Source organism: Convolutriloba macropyga, chromosome 9 (assembly GCF_964194025.1).
Source record: "Convolutriloba macropyga chromosome 9, txConMacr16.3, whole genome shotgun sequence".
Lineage (NCBI taxonomy): Eukaryota > Metazoa > Xenacoelomorpha > Acoela > Convolutidae > Convolutriloba > Convolutriloba macropyga.
In genome coordinates, this window is record NC_134476.1 from 64,184,218 (window position 1) to 64,200,716 (window position 16,499).

Consider the following 16,499-nt stretch of genomic DNA (forward strand, 5'->3'; position numbering starts at 1 on the left):
CGTGAGCGGGAGCGAATTTATATACAACAGTATTGTATTGTAGTCTTATATTCATATATAGGATTACTTTAACTGGCCGCCTTGCGGTTTGCAAAATAGTCACTTAATACATGCAATTTTAGCCACGGTTGTGTTATAATTTATGCAATTCGTAGCCAAACAGTGTATTATGACAAAAGCGCAAACTTTTTGCTTCCAACCATCCACAATACAGTGGAACGGCAGCAAAACAAAGCACAGATGGATTGGGTACGGGGAACCTGTATAACCGGACATTGAACCGGAAGCATGACTTCAGTGGGTTTAGGCCGGTAATTGGGAAAATCAGTGGCGAATTGCTTTTAGCCTAATTGTTGTGATAAACTTATTAAATAGGTAAGTATCAACTCTATTTGATAAGTTTTATTTGAACGCACTCTGCGTTAGCGGAGTGCAGCCTAAAGAATGGAACTGAGCGATTTGCACTAACTTAAAAGTTAGTTTAATAAAGGGAAAATTTACAATTAGTTTTGATGTTTCCGAGACAGTTCCAAATATCAAATATACAGTATACGCAAGCAGGGGAACTATTAGAATGGCCTTTACAAGTATATGGGGTGTGTTTGGAGCAATGGTTATTGCTGAAATTGTCATTTACAAAAAGTATCCGCGCTCGATGAGGCTTAACTTTTTCGATCACCGAACTTTGTTTTGGTCACCAAATCGTCAATTTTAGTCCGAATTGGCTCATTTTTTGTGGGCATGCTCCACTTGAGCCATAGATTGGGATAAAACAAAAAAATTGGGCACAGCGAACCGTTTTGGTCAAGTTTTTACCGATTTCCAAAAAAGTATCCGCGCTCGATGAGGCTTAACTTTTTCGATCACCGAACTTTGTTTTGGTCACCAAATCGTCAATTTTAGTCCGAATTGGCTCATTTTTTGTGGGCATGCTCCACTTGAGCCATAGATTGGGATAAAACAAAAAAATCTGGCACAGCGAACCATTTTGGACAAGTTTTTACCCATTTCCAAAAAAGTATCCGCGCTCGATGAGGCTTAACTTTTTCGATCACCGAGGCTTTTTGAGGCTCTAAAAAGTGTAAATATCGAATAAAAGTATTCTATGAGGTTTGAATACTCAAAAGAAAAAGCCTACAACACCTGGTGTTCCCAAGCGGTCACCCATCCAAGTACTAACCAGGCCCAATGTTGCTTAACTTCGGTGATCGGACGAGAACCGGTGCATTCAACATGGTATGGTCGTAGGCATTTGCGTGAGCGGGAGCGAATTTATATACAACAGTATTGTATTGTAGTCTTATATTCATATATAGGATTACTTTAACTGGCCGCCTTGCGGTTTGCAAAATAGTCACTTAATACATGCAATTTTAGCCACGGTTGTGTTATAATTTATGCAATTCGTAGCCAAACAGTGTATTATGACAAAAGCGCAAACTTTTTGCTTCCAACCATCCACAATACAGTGGAACGGCAGCAAAACAAAGCACAGATGGATTGGGTACGGGGAACCTGTATAACCGGACATTGAACCGGAAGCATGACTTCAGTGGGTTTAGGCCGGTAATTGGGAAAATCAGTGGCGAATTGCTTTTAGCCTAATTGTTGTGATAAACTTATTAAATAGGTAAGTATCAACTCTATTTGATAAGTTTTATTTGAATGCACTCTGCGTTAGCGGAGTGCAGCCTAAAGAATGGAACTGAGCGATTTGCACTAACTGAAAAGTTAGTTTAATAAAGGGAAAATTTACAATTAGTTTTGATGTTTCCGAGACAGTTCCAAATATCAAATATACAGTATACGCAAGCAGGGGAACTATTAGAATGGCCTTTACAAGTATATGGGGTGTGTTTGGAGCAATGGTTATTGCTGAAATTGTCATTTACAAAAAGTATCCGCGCTCGATGAGGCTTAACTTTTTCGATCACCGAACTTTGTTTTGGTCACCAAATCGTCAATTTTAGTCCGAATTGGCTCATTTTTTGTGGGCATGCTCCACTTGAGCCATAGATTGGGATAAAACAAAAAAATTGGGCACAGCGAACCGTTTTGGTCAAGTTTTTACCGATTTCCAAAAAAGTATCCGCGCTCGATGAGGCTTAACTTTTTCGATCACCGAACTTTGTTTTGGTCACCAAATCGTCAATTTTAGTCCGAATTGGCTCATTTTTTGTGGGCATGCTCCACTTGAGCCATAGATTGGGATAAAACAAAAAAATCTGGCACAGCGAACCATTTTGGACAAGTTTTTACCCATTTCCAAAAAAGTATCCGCGCTCGATGAGGCTTAACTTTTTCGATCACCGAGGCTTTTTGAGGCTCTAAAAAGTGTAAATATCGAATAAAAGTATTCTATGAGGTTTGAATACTCAAAAGAAAAAGCCTACAACACCTGGTGTTCCCAAGCGGTCACCCATCCAAGTACTAACCAGGCCCAATGTTGCTTAACTTCGGTGATCGGACGAGAACCGGTGCATTCAACATGGTATGGTCGTAGGCATTTGCGTGAGCGGGAGCGAATTTATATACAACAGTATTGTATTGTAGTCTTATATTCATATATAGGATTACTTTAACTGGCCGCCTTGCGGTTTGCAAAATAGTCACTTAATACATGCAATTTTAGCCACGGTTGTGTTATAATTTATGCAATTCGTAGCCAAACAGTGTATTATGACAAAAGCGCAAACTTTTTGCTTCCAACCATCCACAATACAGTGGAACGGCAGCAAAACAAAGCACAGATGGATTGGGTACGGGGAACCTGTATAACCGGACATTGAACCGGAAGCATGACTTCAGTGGGTTTAGGCCGGTAATTGGGAAAATCAGTGGCGAATTGCTTTTAGCCTAATTGTTGTGATAAACTTATTAAATAGGTAAGTATCAACTCTATTTGATAAGTTTTATTTGAATGCACTCTGCGTTAGCGGAGTGCAGCCTAAAGAATGGAACTGAGCGATTTGCACTAACTTAAAAGTTAGTTTAATAAAGGGAAAATTTACAATTAGTTTTGATGTTTCCGAGACAGTTCCAAATATCAAATATACAGTATACGCAAGCAGGGGAACTATTAGAATGGCCTTTACAAGTATATGGGGTGTGTTTGGAGCAATGGTTATTGCTGAAATTGTCATTTACAAAAAGTATCCGCGCTCGATGAGGCTTAACTTTTTCGATCACCGAACTTTGTTTTGGTCACCAAATCGTCAATTTTAGTCCGAATTGGCTCATTTTTTGTGGGCATGCTCCACTTGAGCCATAGATTGGGATAAAACAAAAAAATTGGGCACAGCGAACCGTTTTGGTCAAGTTTTTACCGATTTCCAAAAAAGTATCCGCGCTCGATGAGGCTTAACTTTTTCGATCACCGAACTTTGTTTTGGTCACCAAATCGTCAATTTTAGTCCGAATTGGCTCATTTTTTGTGGGCATGCTCCACTTGAGCCATAGATTGGGATAAAACAAAAAAATCTGGCACAGCGAACCATTTTGGACAAGTTTTTACCCATTTCCAAAAAAGTATCCGCGCTCGATGAGGCTTAACTTTTTCGATCACCGAGGCTTTTTGAGGCTCTAAAAAGTGTAAATATCGAATAAAAGTATTCTATGAGGTTTGAATACTCAAAAGAAAAAGCCTACAACACCTGGTGTTCCCAAGCGGTCACCCATCCAAGTACTAACCAGGCCCAATGTTGCTTAACTTCGGTGATCGGACGAGAACCGGTGCATTCAACATGGTATGGTCGTAGGCATTTGCGTGAGCGGGAGCGAATTTATATACAACAGTATTGTATTGTAGTCTTATATTCATATATAGGATTACTTTAACTGGCCGCCTTGCGGTTTGCAAAATAGTCACTTAATACATGCAATTTTAGCCACGGTTGTGTTATAATTTATGCAATTCGTAGCCAAACAGTGTATTATGACAAAAGCGCAAACTTTTTGCTTCCAACCATCCACAATACAGTGGAACGGCAGCAAAACAAAGCACAGATGGATTGGGTACGGGGAACCTGTATAACCGGACATTGAACCGGAAGCATGACTTCAGTGGGTTTAGGCCGGTAATTGGGAAAATCAGTGGCGAATTGCTTTTAGCCTAATTGTTGTGATAAACTTATTAAATAGGTAAGTATCAACTCTATTTGATAAGTTTTATTTGAACGCACTCTGCGTTAGCGGAGTGCAGCCTAAAGAATGGAACTGAGCGATTTGCACTAACTTAAAAGTTAGTTTAATAAAGGGAAAATTTACAATTAGTTTTGATGTTTCCGAGACAGTTCCAAATATCAAATATACAGTATACGCAAGCAGGGGAACTATTAGAATGGCCTTTACAAGTATATGGGGTGTGTTTGGAGCAATGGTTATTGCTGAAATTGTCATTTACAAAAAGTATCCGCGCTCGATGAGGCTTAACTTTTTCGATCACCGAACTTTGTTTTGGTCACCAAATCGTCAATTTTAGTCCGAATTGGCTCATTTTTTGTGGGCATGCTCCACTTGAGCCATAGATTGGGATAAAACAAAAAAATTGGGCACAGCGAACCGTTTTGGTCAAGTTTTTACCGATTTCCAAAAAAGTATCCGCGCTCGATGAGGCTTAACTTTTTCGATCACCGAACTTTGTTTTGGTCACCAAATCGTCAATTTTAGTCCGAATTGGCTCATTTTTTGTGGGCATGCTCCACTTGAGCCATAGATTGGGATAAAACAAAAAAATCTGGCACAGCGAACCATTTTGGACAAGTTTTTACCCATTTCCAAAAAAGTATCCGCGCTCGATGAGGCTTAACTTTTTCGATCACCGAGGCTTTTTGAGGCTCTAAAAAGTGTAAATATCGAATAAAAGTATTCTATGAGGTTTGAATACTCAAAAGAAAAAGCCTACAACACCTGGTGTTCCCAAGCGGTCACCCATCCAAGTACTAACCAGGCCCAATGTTGCTTAACTTCGGTGATCGGACGAGAACCGGTGCATTCAACATGGTATGGTCGTAGGCATTTGCGTGAGCGGGAGCGAATTTATATACAACAGTATTGTATTGTAGTCTTATATTCATATATAGGATTACTTTAACTGGCCGCCTTGCGGTTTGCAAAATAGTCACTTAATACATGCAATTTTAGCCACGGTTGTGTTATAATTTATGCAATTCGTAGCCAAACAGTGTATTATGACAAAAGCGCAAACTTTTTGCTTCCAACCATCCACAATACAGTGGAACGGCAGCAAAACAAAGCACAGATGGATTGGGTACGGGGAACCTGTATAACCGGACATTGAACCGGAAGCATGACTTCAGTGGGTTTAGGCCGGTAATTGGGAAAATCAGTGGCGAATTGCTTTTAGCCTAATTGTTGTGATAAACTTATTAAATAGGTAAGTATCAACTCTATTTGATAAGTTTTATTTGAATGCACTCTGCGTTAGCGGAGTGCAGCCTAAAGAATGGAACTGAGCGATTTGCACTAACTGAAAAGTTAGTTTAATAAAGGGAAAATTTACAATTAGTTTTGATGTTTCCGAGACAGTTCCAAATATCAAATATACAGTATACGCAAGCAGGGGAACTATTAGAATGGCCTTTACAAGTATATGGGGTGTGTTTGGAGCAATGGTTATTGCTGAAATTGTCATTTACAAAAAGTATCCGCGCTCGATGAGGCTTAACTTTTTCGATCACCGAACTTTGTTTTGGTCACCAAATCGTCAATTTTAGTCCGAATTGGCTCATTTTTTGTGGGCATGCTCCACTTGAGCCATAGATTGGGATAAAACAAAAAAATTGGGCACAGCGAACCGTTTTGGTCAAGTTTTTACCGATTTCCAAAAAAGTATCCGCGCTCGATGAGGCTTAACTTTTTCGATCACCGAACTTTGTTTTGGTCACCAAATCGTCAATTTTAGTCCGAATTGGCTCATTTTTTGTGGGCATGCTCCACTTGAGCCATAGATTGGGATAAAACAAAAAAATCTGGCACAGCGAACCATTTTGGACAAGTTTTTACCCATTTCCAAAAAAGTATCCGCGCTCGATGAGGCTTAACTTTTTCGATCACCGAGGCTTTTTGAGGCTCTAAAAAGTGTAAATATCGAATAAAAGTATTCTATGAGGTTTGAATACTCAAAAGAAAAAGCCTACAACACCTGGTGTTCCCAAGCGGTCACCCATCCAAGTACTAACCAGGCCCAATGTTGCTTAACTTCGGTGATCGGACGAGAACCGGTGCATTCAACATGGTATGGTCGTAGGCATTTGCGTGAGCGGGAGCGAATTTATATACAACAGTATTGTATTGTAGTCTTATATTCATATATAGGATTACTTTAACTGGCCGCCTTGCGGTTTGCAAAATAGTCACTTAATACATGCAATTTTAGCCACGGTTGTGTTATAATTTATGCAATTCGTAGCCAAACAGTGTATTATGACAAAAGCGCAAACTTTTTGCTTCCAACCATCCACAATACAGTGGAACGGCAGCAAAACAAAGCACAGATGGATTGGGTACGGGGAACCTGTATAACCGGACATTGAACCGGAAGCATGACTTCAGTGGGTTTAGGCCGGTAATTGGGAAAATCAGTGGCGAATTGCTTTTAGCCTAATTGTTGTGATAAACTTATTAAATAGGTAAGTATCAACTCTATTTGATAAGTTTTATTTGAATGCACTCTGCGTTAGCGGAGTGCAGCCTAAAGAATGGAACTGAGCGATTTGCACTAACTTAAAAGTTAGTTTAATAAAGGGAAAATTTACAATTAGTTTTGATGTTTCCGAGACAGTTCCAAATATCAAATATACAGTATACGCAAGCAGGGGAACTATTAGAATGGCCTTTACAAGTATATGGGGTGTGTTTGGAGCAATGGTTATTGCTGAAATTGTCATTTACAAAAAGTATCCGCGCTCGATGAGGCTTAACTTTTTCGATCACCGAACTTTGTTTTGGTCACCAAATCGTCAATTTTAGTCCGAATTGGCTCATTTTTTGTGGGCATGCTCCACTTGAGCCATAGATTGGGATAAAACAAAAAAATTGGGCACAGCGAACCGTTTTGGTCAAGTTTTTACCGATTTCCAAAAAAGTATCCGCGCTCGATGAGGCTTAACTTTTTCGATCACCGAACTTTGTTTTGGTCACCAAATCGTCAATTTTAGTCCGAATTGGCTCATTTTTTGTGGGCATGCTCCACTTGAGCCATAGATTGGGATAAAACAAAAAAATCTGGCACAGCGAACCATTTTGGACAAGTTTTTACCCATTTCCAAAAAAGTATCCGCGCTCGATGAGGCTTAACTTTTTCGATCACCGAGGCTTTTTGAGGCTCTAAAAAGTGTAAATATCGAATAAAAGTATTCTATGAGGTTTGAATACTCAAAAGAAAAAGCCTACAACACCTGGTGTTCCCAAGCGGTCACCCATCCAAGTACTAACCAGGCCCAATGTTGCTTAACTTCGGTGATCGGACGAGAACCGGTGCATTCAACATGGTATGGTCGTAGGCATTTGCGTGAGCGGGAGCGAATTTATATACAACAGTATTGTATTGTAGTCTTATATTCATATATAGGATTACTTTAACTGGCCGCCTTGCGGTTTGCAAAATAGTCACTTAATACATGCAATTTTAGCCACGGTTGTGTTATAATTTATGCAATTCGTAGCCAAACAGTGTATTATGACAAAAGCGCAAACTTTTTGCTTCCAACCATCCACAATACAGTGGAACGGCAGCAAAACAAAGCACAGATGGATTGGGTACGGGGAACCTGTATAACCGGACATTGAACCGGAAGCATGACTTCAGTGGGTTTAGGCCGGTAATTGGGAAAATCAGTGGCGAATTGCTTTTAGCCTAATTGTTGTGATAAACTTATTAAATAGGTAAGTATCAACTCTATTTGATAAGTTTTATTTGAACGCACTCTGCGTTAGCGGAGTGCAGCCTAAAGAATGGAACTGAGCGATTTGCACTAACTTAAAAGTTAGTTTAATAAAGGGAAAATTTACAATTAGTTTTGATGTTTCCGAGACAGTTCCAAATATCAAATATACAGTATACGCAAGCAGGGGAACTATTAGAATGGCCTTTACAAGTATATGGGGTGTGTTTGGAGCAATGGTTATTGCTGAAATTGTCATTTACAAAAAGTATCCGCGCTCGATGAGGCTTAACTTTTTCGATCACCGAACTTTGTTTTGGTCACCAAATCGTCAATTTTAGTCCGAATTGGCTCATTTTTTGTGGGCATGCTCCACTTGAGCCATAGATTGGGATAAAACAAAAAAATTGGGCACAGCGAACCGTTTTGGTCAAGTTTTTACCGATTTCCAAAAAAGTATCCGCGCTCGATGAGGCTTAACTTTTTCGATCACCGAACTTTGTTTTGGTCACCAAATCGTCAATTTTAGTCCGAATTGGCTCATTTTTTGTGGGCATGCTCCACTTGAGCCATAGATTGGGATAAAACAAAAAAATCTGGCACAGCGAACCATTTTGGACAAGTTTTTACCCATTTCCAAAAAAGTATCCGCGCTCGATGAGGCTTAACTTTTTCGATCACCGAGGCTTTTTGAGGCTCTAAAAAGTGTAAATATCGAATAAAAGTATTCTATGAGGTTTGAATACTCAAAAGAAAAAGCCTACAACACCTGGTGTTCCCAAGCGGTCACCCATCCAAGTACTAACCAGGCCCAATGTTGCTTAACTTCGGTGATCGGACGAGAACCGGTGCATTCAACATGGTATGGTCGTAGGCATTTGCGTGAGCGGGAGCGAATTTATATACAACAGTATTGTATTGTAGTCTTATATTCATATATAGGATTACTTTAACTGGCCGCCTTGCGGTTTGCAAAATAGTCACTTAATACATGCAATTTTAGCCACGGTTGTGTTATAATTTATGCAATTCGTAGCCAAACAGTGTATTATGACAAAAGCGCAAACTTTTTGCTTCCAACCATCCACAATACAGTGGAACGGCAGCAAAACAAAGCACAGATGGATTGGGTACGGGGAACCTGTATAACCGGACATTGAACCGGAAGCATGACTTCAGTGGGTTTAGGCCGGTAATTGGGAAAATCAGTGGCGAATTGCTTTTAGCCTAATTGTTGTGATAAACTTATTAAATAGGTAAGTATCAACTCTATTTGATAAGTTTTATTTGAACGCACTCTGCGTTAGCGGAGTGCAGCCTAAAGAATGGAACTGAGCGATTTGCACTAACTTAAAAGTTAGTTTAATAAAGGGAAAATTTACAATTAGTTTTGATGTTTCCGAGACAGTTCCAAATATCAAATATACAGTATACGCAAGCAGGGGAACTATTAGAATGGCCTTTACAAGTATATGGGGTGTGTTTGGAGCAATGGTTATTGCTGAAATTGTCATTTACAAAAAGTATCCGCGCTCGATGAGGCTTAACTTTTTCGATCACCGAACTTTGTTTTGGTCACCAAATCGTCAATTTTAGTCCGAATTGGCTCATTTTTTGTGGGCATGCTCCACTTGAGCCATAGATTGGGATAAAACAAAAAAATCTGGCACAGCGAACCATTTTGGACAAGTTTTTACCCATTTCCAAAAAAGTATCCGCGCTCGATGAGGCTTAACTTTTTCGATCACCGAGGCTTTTTGAGGCTCTAAAAAGTGTAAATATCGAATAAAAGTATTCTATGAGGTTTGAATACTCAAAAGAAAAAGCCTACAACACCTGGTGTTCCCAAGCGGTCACCCATCCAAGTACTAACCAGGCCCAATGTTGCTTAACTTCGGTGATCGGACGAGAACCGGTGCATTCAACATGGTATGGTCGTAGGCATTTGCGTGAGCGGGAGCGAATTTATATACAACAGTATTGTATTGTAGTCTTATATTCATATATAGGATTACTTTAACTGGCCGCCTTGCGGTTTGCAAAATAGTCACTTAATACATGCAATTTTAGCCACGGTTGTGTTATAATTTATGCAATTCGTAGCCAAACAGTGTATTATGACAAAAGCGCAAACTTTTTGCTTCCAACCATCCACAATACAGTGGAACGGCAGCAAAACAAAGCACAGATGGATTGGGTACGGGGAACCTGTATAACCGGACATTGAACCGGAAGCATGACTTCAGTGGGTTTAGGCCGGTAATTGGGAAAATCAGTGGCGAATTGCTTTTAGCCTAATTGTTGTGATAAACTTATTAAATAGGTAAGTATCAACTCTATTTGATAAGTTTTATTTGAACGCACTCTGCGTTAGCGGAGTGCAGCCTAAAGAATGGAACTGAGCGATTTGCACTAACTTAAAAGTTAGTTTAATAAAGGGAAAATTTACAATTAGTTTTGATGTTTCCGAGACAGTTCCAAATATCAAATATACAGTATACGCAAGCAGGGGAACTATTAGAATGGCCTTTACAAGTATATGGGGTGTGTTTGGAGCAATGGTTATTGCTGAAATTGTCATTTCCAAAAAAGTATCCGCGCTCGATGAGGCTTAACTTTTTCGATCACCGAGGCTTTTTGAGGCTCTAAAAAGTGTAAATATCGAATAAAAGTATTCTATGAGGTTTGAATACTCAAAAGAAAAAGCCTACAACACCTGGTGTTCCCAAGCGGTCACCCATCCAAGTACTAACCAGGCCCAATGTTGCTTAACTTCGGTGATCGGACGAGAACCGGTGCATTCAACATGGTATGGTCGTAGGCATTTGCGTGAGCGGGAGCGAATTTATATACAACAGTATTGTATTGTAGTCTTATATTCATATATAGGATTACTTTAACTGGCCGCCTTGCGGTTTGCAAAATAGTCACTTAATACATGCAATTTTAGCCACGGTTGTGTTATAATTTATGCAATTCGTAGCCAAACAGTGTATTATGACAAAAGCGCAAACTTTTTGCTTCCAACCATCCACAATACAGTGGAACGGCAGCAAAACAAAGCACAGATGGATTGGGTACGGGGAACCTGTATAACCGGACATTGAACCGGAAGCATGACTTCAGTGGGTTTAGGCCGGTAATTGGGAAAATCAGTGGCGAATTGCTTTTAGCCTAATTGTTGTGATAAACTTATTAAATAGGTAAGTATCAACTCTATTTGATAAGTTTTATTTGAACGCACTCTGCGTTAGCGGAGTGCAGCCTAAAGAATGGAACTGAGCGATTTGCACTAACTTAAAAGTTAGTTTAATAAAGGGAAAATTTACAATTAGTTTTGATGTTTCCGAGACAGTTCCAAATATCAAATATACAGTATACGCAAGCAGGGGAACTATTAGAATGGCCTTTACAAGTATATGGGGTGTGTTTGGAGCAATGGTTATTGCTGAAATTGTCATTTACAAAAAGTATCCGCGCTCGATGAGGCTTAACTTTTTCGATCACCGAACTTTGTTTTGGTCACCAAATCGTCAATTTTAGTCCGAATTGGCTCATTTTTTGTGGGCATGCTCCACTTGAGCCATAGATTGGGATAAAACAAAAAAATTGGGCACAGCGAACCGTTTTGGTCAAGTTTTTACCGATTTCCAAAAAAGTATCCGCGCTCGATGAGGCTTAACTTTTTCGATCACCGAACTTTGTTTTGGTCACCAAATCGTCAATTTTAGTCCGAATTGGCTCATTTTTTGTGGGCATGCTCCACTTGAGCCATAGATTGGGATAAAACAAAAAAATCTGGCACAGCGAACCATTTTGGACAAGTTTTTACCCATTTCCAAAAAAGTATCCGCGCTCGATGAGGCTTAACTTTTTCGATCACCGAGGCTTTTTGAGGCTCTAAAAAGTGTAAATATCGAATAAAAGTATTCTATGAGGTTTGAATACTCAAAAGAAAAAGCCTACAACACCTGGTGTTCCCAAGCGGTCACCCATCCAAGTACTAACCAGGCCCAATGTTGCTTAACTTCGGTGATCGGACGAGAACCGGTGCATTCAACATGGTATGGTCGTAGGCATTTGCGTGAGCGGGAGCGAATTTATATACAACAGTATTGTATTGTAGTCTTATATTCATATATAGGATTACTTTAACTGGCCGCCTTGCGGTTTGCAAAATAGTCACTTAATACATGCAATTTTAGCCACGGTTGTGTTATAATTTATGCAATTCGTAGCCAAACAGTGTATTATGACAAAAGCGCAAACTTTTTGCTTCCAACCATCCACAATACAGTGGAACGGCAGCAAAACAAAGCACAGATGGATTGGGTACGGGGAACCTGTATAACCGGACATTGAACCGGAAGCATGACTTCAGTGGGTTTAGGCCGGTAATTGGGAAAATCAGTGGCGAATTGCTTTTAGCCTAATTGTTGTGATAAACTTATTAAATAGGTAAGTATCAACTCTATTTGATAAGTTTTATTTGAACGCACTCTGCGTTAGCGGAGTGCAGCCTAAAGAATGGAACTGAGCGATTTGCACTAACTTAAAAGTTAGTTTAATAAAGGGAAAATTTACAATTAGTTTTGATGTTTCCGAGACAGTTCCAAATATCAAATATACAGTATACGCAAGCAGGGGAACTATTAGAATGGCCTTTACAAGTATATGGGGTGTGTTTGGAGCAATGGTTATTGCTGAAATTGTCATTTACAAAAAGTATCCGCGCTCGATGAGGCTTAACTTTTTCGATCACCGAACTTTGTTTTGGTCACCAAATCGTCAATTTTAGTCCGAATTGGCTCATTTTTTGTGGGCATGCTCCACTTGAGCCATAGATTGGGATAAAACAAAAAAATTGGGCACAGCGAACCGTTTTGGTCAAGTTTTTACCGATTTCCAAAAAAGTATCCGCGCTCGATGAGGCTTAACTTTTTCGATCACCGAACTTTGTTTTGGTCACCAAATCGTCAATTTTAGTCCGAATTGGCTCATTTTTTGTGGGCATGCTCCACTTGAGCCATAGATTGGGATAAAACAAAAAAATCTGGCACAGCGAACCATTTTGGACAAGTTTTTACCCATTTCCAAAAAAGTATCCGCGCTCGATGAGGCTTAACTTTTTCGATCACCGAGGCTTTTTGAGGCTCTAAAAAGTGTAAATATCGAATAAAAGTATTCTATGAGGTTTGAATACTCAAAAGAAAAAGCCTACAACACCTGGTGTTCCCAAGCGGTCACCCATCCAAGTACTAACCAGGCCCAATGTTGCTTAACTTCGGTGATCGGACGAGAACCGGTGCATTCAACATGGTATGGTCGTAGGCATTTGCGTGAGCGGGAGCGAATTTATATACAACAGTATTGTATTGTAGTCTTATATTCATATATAGGATTACTTTAACTGGCCGCCTTGCGGTTTGCAAAATAGTCACTTAATACATGCAATTTTAGCCACGGTTGTGTTATAATTTATGCAATTCGTAGCCAAACAGTGTATTATGACAAAAGCGCAAACTTTTTGCTTCCAACCATCCACAATACAGTGGAACGGCAGCAAAACAAAGCACAGATGGATTGGGTACGGGGAACCTGTATAACCGGACATTGAACCGGAAGCATGACTTCAGTGGGTTTAGGCCGGTAATTGGGAAAATCAGTGGCGAATTGCTTTTAGCCTAATTGTTGTGATAAACTTATTAAATAGGTAAGTATCAACTCTATTTGATAAGTTTTATTTGAACGCACTCTGCGTTAGCGGAGTGCAGCCTAAAGAATGGAACTGAGCGATTTGCACTAACTTAAAAGTTAGTTTAATAAAGGGAAAATTTACAATTAGTTTTGATGTTTCCGAGACAGTTCCAAATATCAAATATACAGTATACGCAAGCAGGGGAACTATTAGAATGGCCTTTACAAGTATATGGGGTGTGTTTGGAGCAATGGTTATTGCTGAAATTGTCATTTACAAAAAGTATCCGCGCTCGATGAGGCTTAACTTTTTCGATCACCGAACTTTGTTTTGGTCACCAAATCGTCAATTTTAGTCCGAATTGGCTCATTTTTTGTGGGCATGCTCCACTTGAGCCATAGATTGGGATAAAACAAAAAAATTGGGCACAGCGAACCGTTTTGGTCAAGTTTTTACCGATTTCCAAAAAAGTATCCGCGCTCGATGAGGCTTAACTTTTTCGATCACCGAACTTTGTTTTGGTCACCAAATCGTCAATTTTAGTCCGAATTGGCTCATTTTTTGTGGGCATGCTCCACTTGAGCCATAGATTGGGATAAAACAAAAAAATCTGGCACAGCGAACCATTTTGGACAAGTTTTTACCCATTTCCAAAAAAGTATCCGCGCTCGATGAGGCTTAACTTTTTCGATCACCGAGGCTTTTTGAGGCTCTAAAAAGTGTAAATATCGAATAAAAGTATTCTATGAGGTTTGAATACTCAAAAGAAAAAGCCTACAACACCTGGTGTTCCCAAGCGGTCACCCATCCAAGTACTAACCAGGCCCAATGTTGCTTAACTTCGGTGATCGGACGAGAACCGGTGCATTCAACATGGTATGGTCGTAGGCATTTGCGTGAGCGGGAGCGAATTTATATACAACAGTATTGTATTGTAGTCTTATATTCATATATAGGATTACTTTAACTGGCCGCCTTGCGGTTTGCAAAATAGTCACTTAATACATGCAATTTTAGCCACGGTTGTGTTATAATTTATGCAATTCGTAGCCAAACAGTGTATTATGACAAAAGCGCAAACTTTTTGCTTCCAACCATCCACAATACAGTGGAACGGCAGCAAAACAAAGCACAGATGGATTGGGTACGGGGAACCTGTATAACCGGACATTGAACCGGAAGCATGACTTCAGTGGGTTTAGGCCGGTAATTGGGAAAATCAGTGGCGAATTGCTTTTAGCCTAATTGTTGTGATAAACTTATTAAATAGGTAAGTATCAACTCTATTTGATAAGTTTTATTTGAACGCACTCTGCGTTAGCGGAGTGCAGCCTAAAGAATGGAACTGAGCGATTTGCACTAACTTAAAAGTTAGTTTAATAAAGGGAAAATTTACAATTAGTTTTGATGTTTCCGAGACAGTTCCAAATATCAAATATACAGTATACGCAAGCAGGGGAACTATTAGAATGGCCTTTACAAGTATATGGGGTGTGTTTGGAGCAATGGTTATTGCTGAAATTGTCATTTACAAAAAGTATCCGCGCTCGATGAGGCTTAACTTTTTCGATCACCGAACTTTGTTTTGGTCACCAAATCGTCAATTTTAGTCCGAATTGGCTCATTTTTTGTGGGCATGCTCCACTTGAGCCATAGATTGGGATAAAACAAAAAAATTGGGCACAGCGAACCGTTTTGGTCAAGTTTTTACCGATTTCCAAAAAAGTATCCGCGCTCGATGAGGCTTAACTTTTTCGATCACCGAACTTTGTTTTGGTCACCAAATCGTCAATTTTAGTCCGAATTGGCTCATTTTTTGTGGGCATGCTCCACTTGAGCCATAGATTGGGATAAAACAAAAAAATCTGGCACAGCGAACCATTTTGGACAAGTTTTTACCCATTTCCAAAAAAGTATCCGCGCTCGATGAGGCTTAACTTTTTCGATCACCGAGGCTTTTTGAGGCTCTAAAAAGTGTAAATATCGAATAAAAGTATTCTATGAGGTTTGAATACTCAAAAGAAAAAGCCTACAACACCTGGTGTTCCCAAGCGGTCACCCATCCAAGTACTAACCAGGCCCAATGTTGCTTAACTTCGGTGATCGGACGAGAACCGGTGCATTCAACATGGTATGGTCGTAGGCATTTGCGTGAGCGGGAGCGAATTTATATACAACAGTATTGTATTGTAGTCTTATATTCATATATAGGATTACTTTAACTGGCCGCCTTGCGGTTTGCAAAATAGTCACTTAATACATGCAATTTTAGCCACGGTTGTGTTATAATTTATGCAATTCGTAGCCAAACAGTGTATTATGACAAAAGCGCAAACTTTTTGCTTCCAACCATCCACAATACAGTGGAACGGCAGCAAAACAAAGCACAGATGGATTGGGTACGGGGAACCTGTATAACCGGACATTGAACCGGAAGCATGACTTCAGTGGGTTTAGGCCGGTAATTGGGAAAATCAGTGGCGAATTGCTTTTAGCCTAATTGTTGTGATAAACTTATTAAATAGGTAAGTATCAACTCTATTTGATAAGTTTTATTTGAACGCACTCTGCGTTAGCGGAGTGCAGCCTAAAGAATGGAACTGAGCGATTTGCACTAACTTAAAAGTTAGTTTAATAAAGGGAAAATTTACAATTAGTTTTGATGTTTCCGAGACAGTTCCAAATATCAAATATACAGTATACGCAAGCAGGGGAACTATTAGAATGGCCTTTACAAGTATATGGGGTGTGTTTGGAGCAATGGTTATTGCTGAAATTGTCATTTACAAAAAGTATCCGCGCTCGATGAGGCTTAACTTTTTCGATCACCGAACTTTGTTTTGGTCACCAAATCGTCAATTTTAGTCCGAATTGGCTCATTTTTTGTGGGCACGCTC

The 16,499-nt window shown here is 39.7% G+C and overlaps 13 non-coding genes across 13 annotated transcripts; all 13 read right to left on the minus strand.

Moving 5' to 3' along the window:
- Nucleotides 1–1,131: 1,131 nt before the first annotated feature.
- On the minus strand, nucleotides 1,132–1,250 carry LOC142346759 (5S ribosomal RNA). The gene has a single exon (XR_012759804.1). It is a non-coding gene; the product is annotated as a 5S ribosomal RNA (ribosomal RNA).
- A 1,136-nt stretch (nucleotides 1,251–2,386) lies between these two features.
- On the minus strand, nucleotides 2,387–2,505 carry LOC142346761 (5S ribosomal RNA). Its single transcript, XR_012759806.1, has one exon. It is a non-coding gene; the product is annotated as a 5S ribosomal RNA (ribosomal RNA).
- Nucleotides 2,506–3,641: 1,136 nt separating this feature from the next.
- On the minus strand, nucleotides 3,642–3,760 carry LOC142346762 (5S ribosomal RNA). The gene has a single exon (XR_012759807.1). It is a non-coding gene; the product is annotated as a 5S ribosomal RNA (ribosomal RNA).
- A 1,136-nt stretch (nucleotides 3,761–4,896) lies between these two features.
- Nucleotides 4,897–5,015, minus strand: LOC142346763 (5S ribosomal RNA). Its single transcript, XR_012759808.1, has one exon. It is a non-coding gene; the product is annotated as a 5S ribosomal RNA (ribosomal RNA).
- A 1,136-nt stretch (nucleotides 5,016–6,151) lies between these two features.
- LOC142346764 (5S ribosomal RNA) lies at nucleotides 6,152–6,270 on the minus strand. The gene has a single exon (XR_012759809.1). It is a non-coding gene; the product is annotated as a 5S ribosomal RNA (ribosomal RNA).
- Nucleotides 6,271–7,406: 1,136 nt separating this feature from the next.
- On the minus strand, nucleotides 7,407–7,525 carry LOC142346765 (5S ribosomal RNA). The gene has a single exon (XR_012759810.1). It is a non-coding gene; the product is annotated as a 5S ribosomal RNA (ribosomal RNA).
- A 1,136-nt stretch (nucleotides 7,526–8,661) lies between these two features.
- On the minus strand, nucleotides 8,662–8,780 carry LOC142346766 (5S ribosomal RNA). Its single transcript, XR_012759811.1, has one exon. It is a non-coding gene; the product is annotated as a 5S ribosomal RNA (ribosomal RNA).
- Nucleotides 8,781–9,728: 948 nt separating this feature from the next.
- On the minus strand, nucleotides 9,729–9,847 carry LOC142346767 (5S ribosomal RNA). Its single transcript, XR_012759812.1, has one exon. It is a non-coding gene; the product is annotated as a 5S ribosomal RNA (ribosomal RNA).
- Nucleotides 9,848–10,608: 761 nt separating this feature from the next.
- LOC142346768 (5S ribosomal RNA) lies at nucleotides 10,609–10,727 on the minus strand. The gene has a single exon (XR_012759813.1). It is a non-coding gene; the product is annotated as a 5S ribosomal RNA (ribosomal RNA).
- Nucleotides 10,728–11,863: 1,136 nt separating this feature from the next.
- LOC142346769 (5S ribosomal RNA) lies at nucleotides 11,864–11,982 on the minus strand. Its single transcript, XR_012759814.1, has one exon. It is a non-coding gene; the product is annotated as a 5S ribosomal RNA (ribosomal RNA).
- Nucleotides 11,983–13,118: 1,136 nt separating this feature from the next.
- Nucleotides 13,119–13,237, minus strand: LOC142346770 (5S ribosomal RNA). The gene has a single exon (XR_012759815.1). It is a non-coding gene; the product is annotated as a 5S ribosomal RNA (ribosomal RNA).
- Nucleotides 13,238–14,373: 1,136 nt separating this feature from the next.
- Nucleotides 14,374–14,492, minus strand: LOC142346773 (5S ribosomal RNA). The gene has a single exon (XR_012759817.1). It is a non-coding gene; the product is annotated as a 5S ribosomal RNA (ribosomal RNA).
- Nucleotides 14,493–15,628: 1,136 nt separating this feature from the next.
- On the minus strand, nucleotides 15,629–15,747 carry LOC142346774 (5S ribosomal RNA). Its single transcript, XR_012759818.1, has one exon. It is a non-coding gene; the product is annotated as a 5S ribosomal RNA (ribosomal RNA).
- Nucleotides 15,748–16,499: the final 752 nt, after the last annotated feature.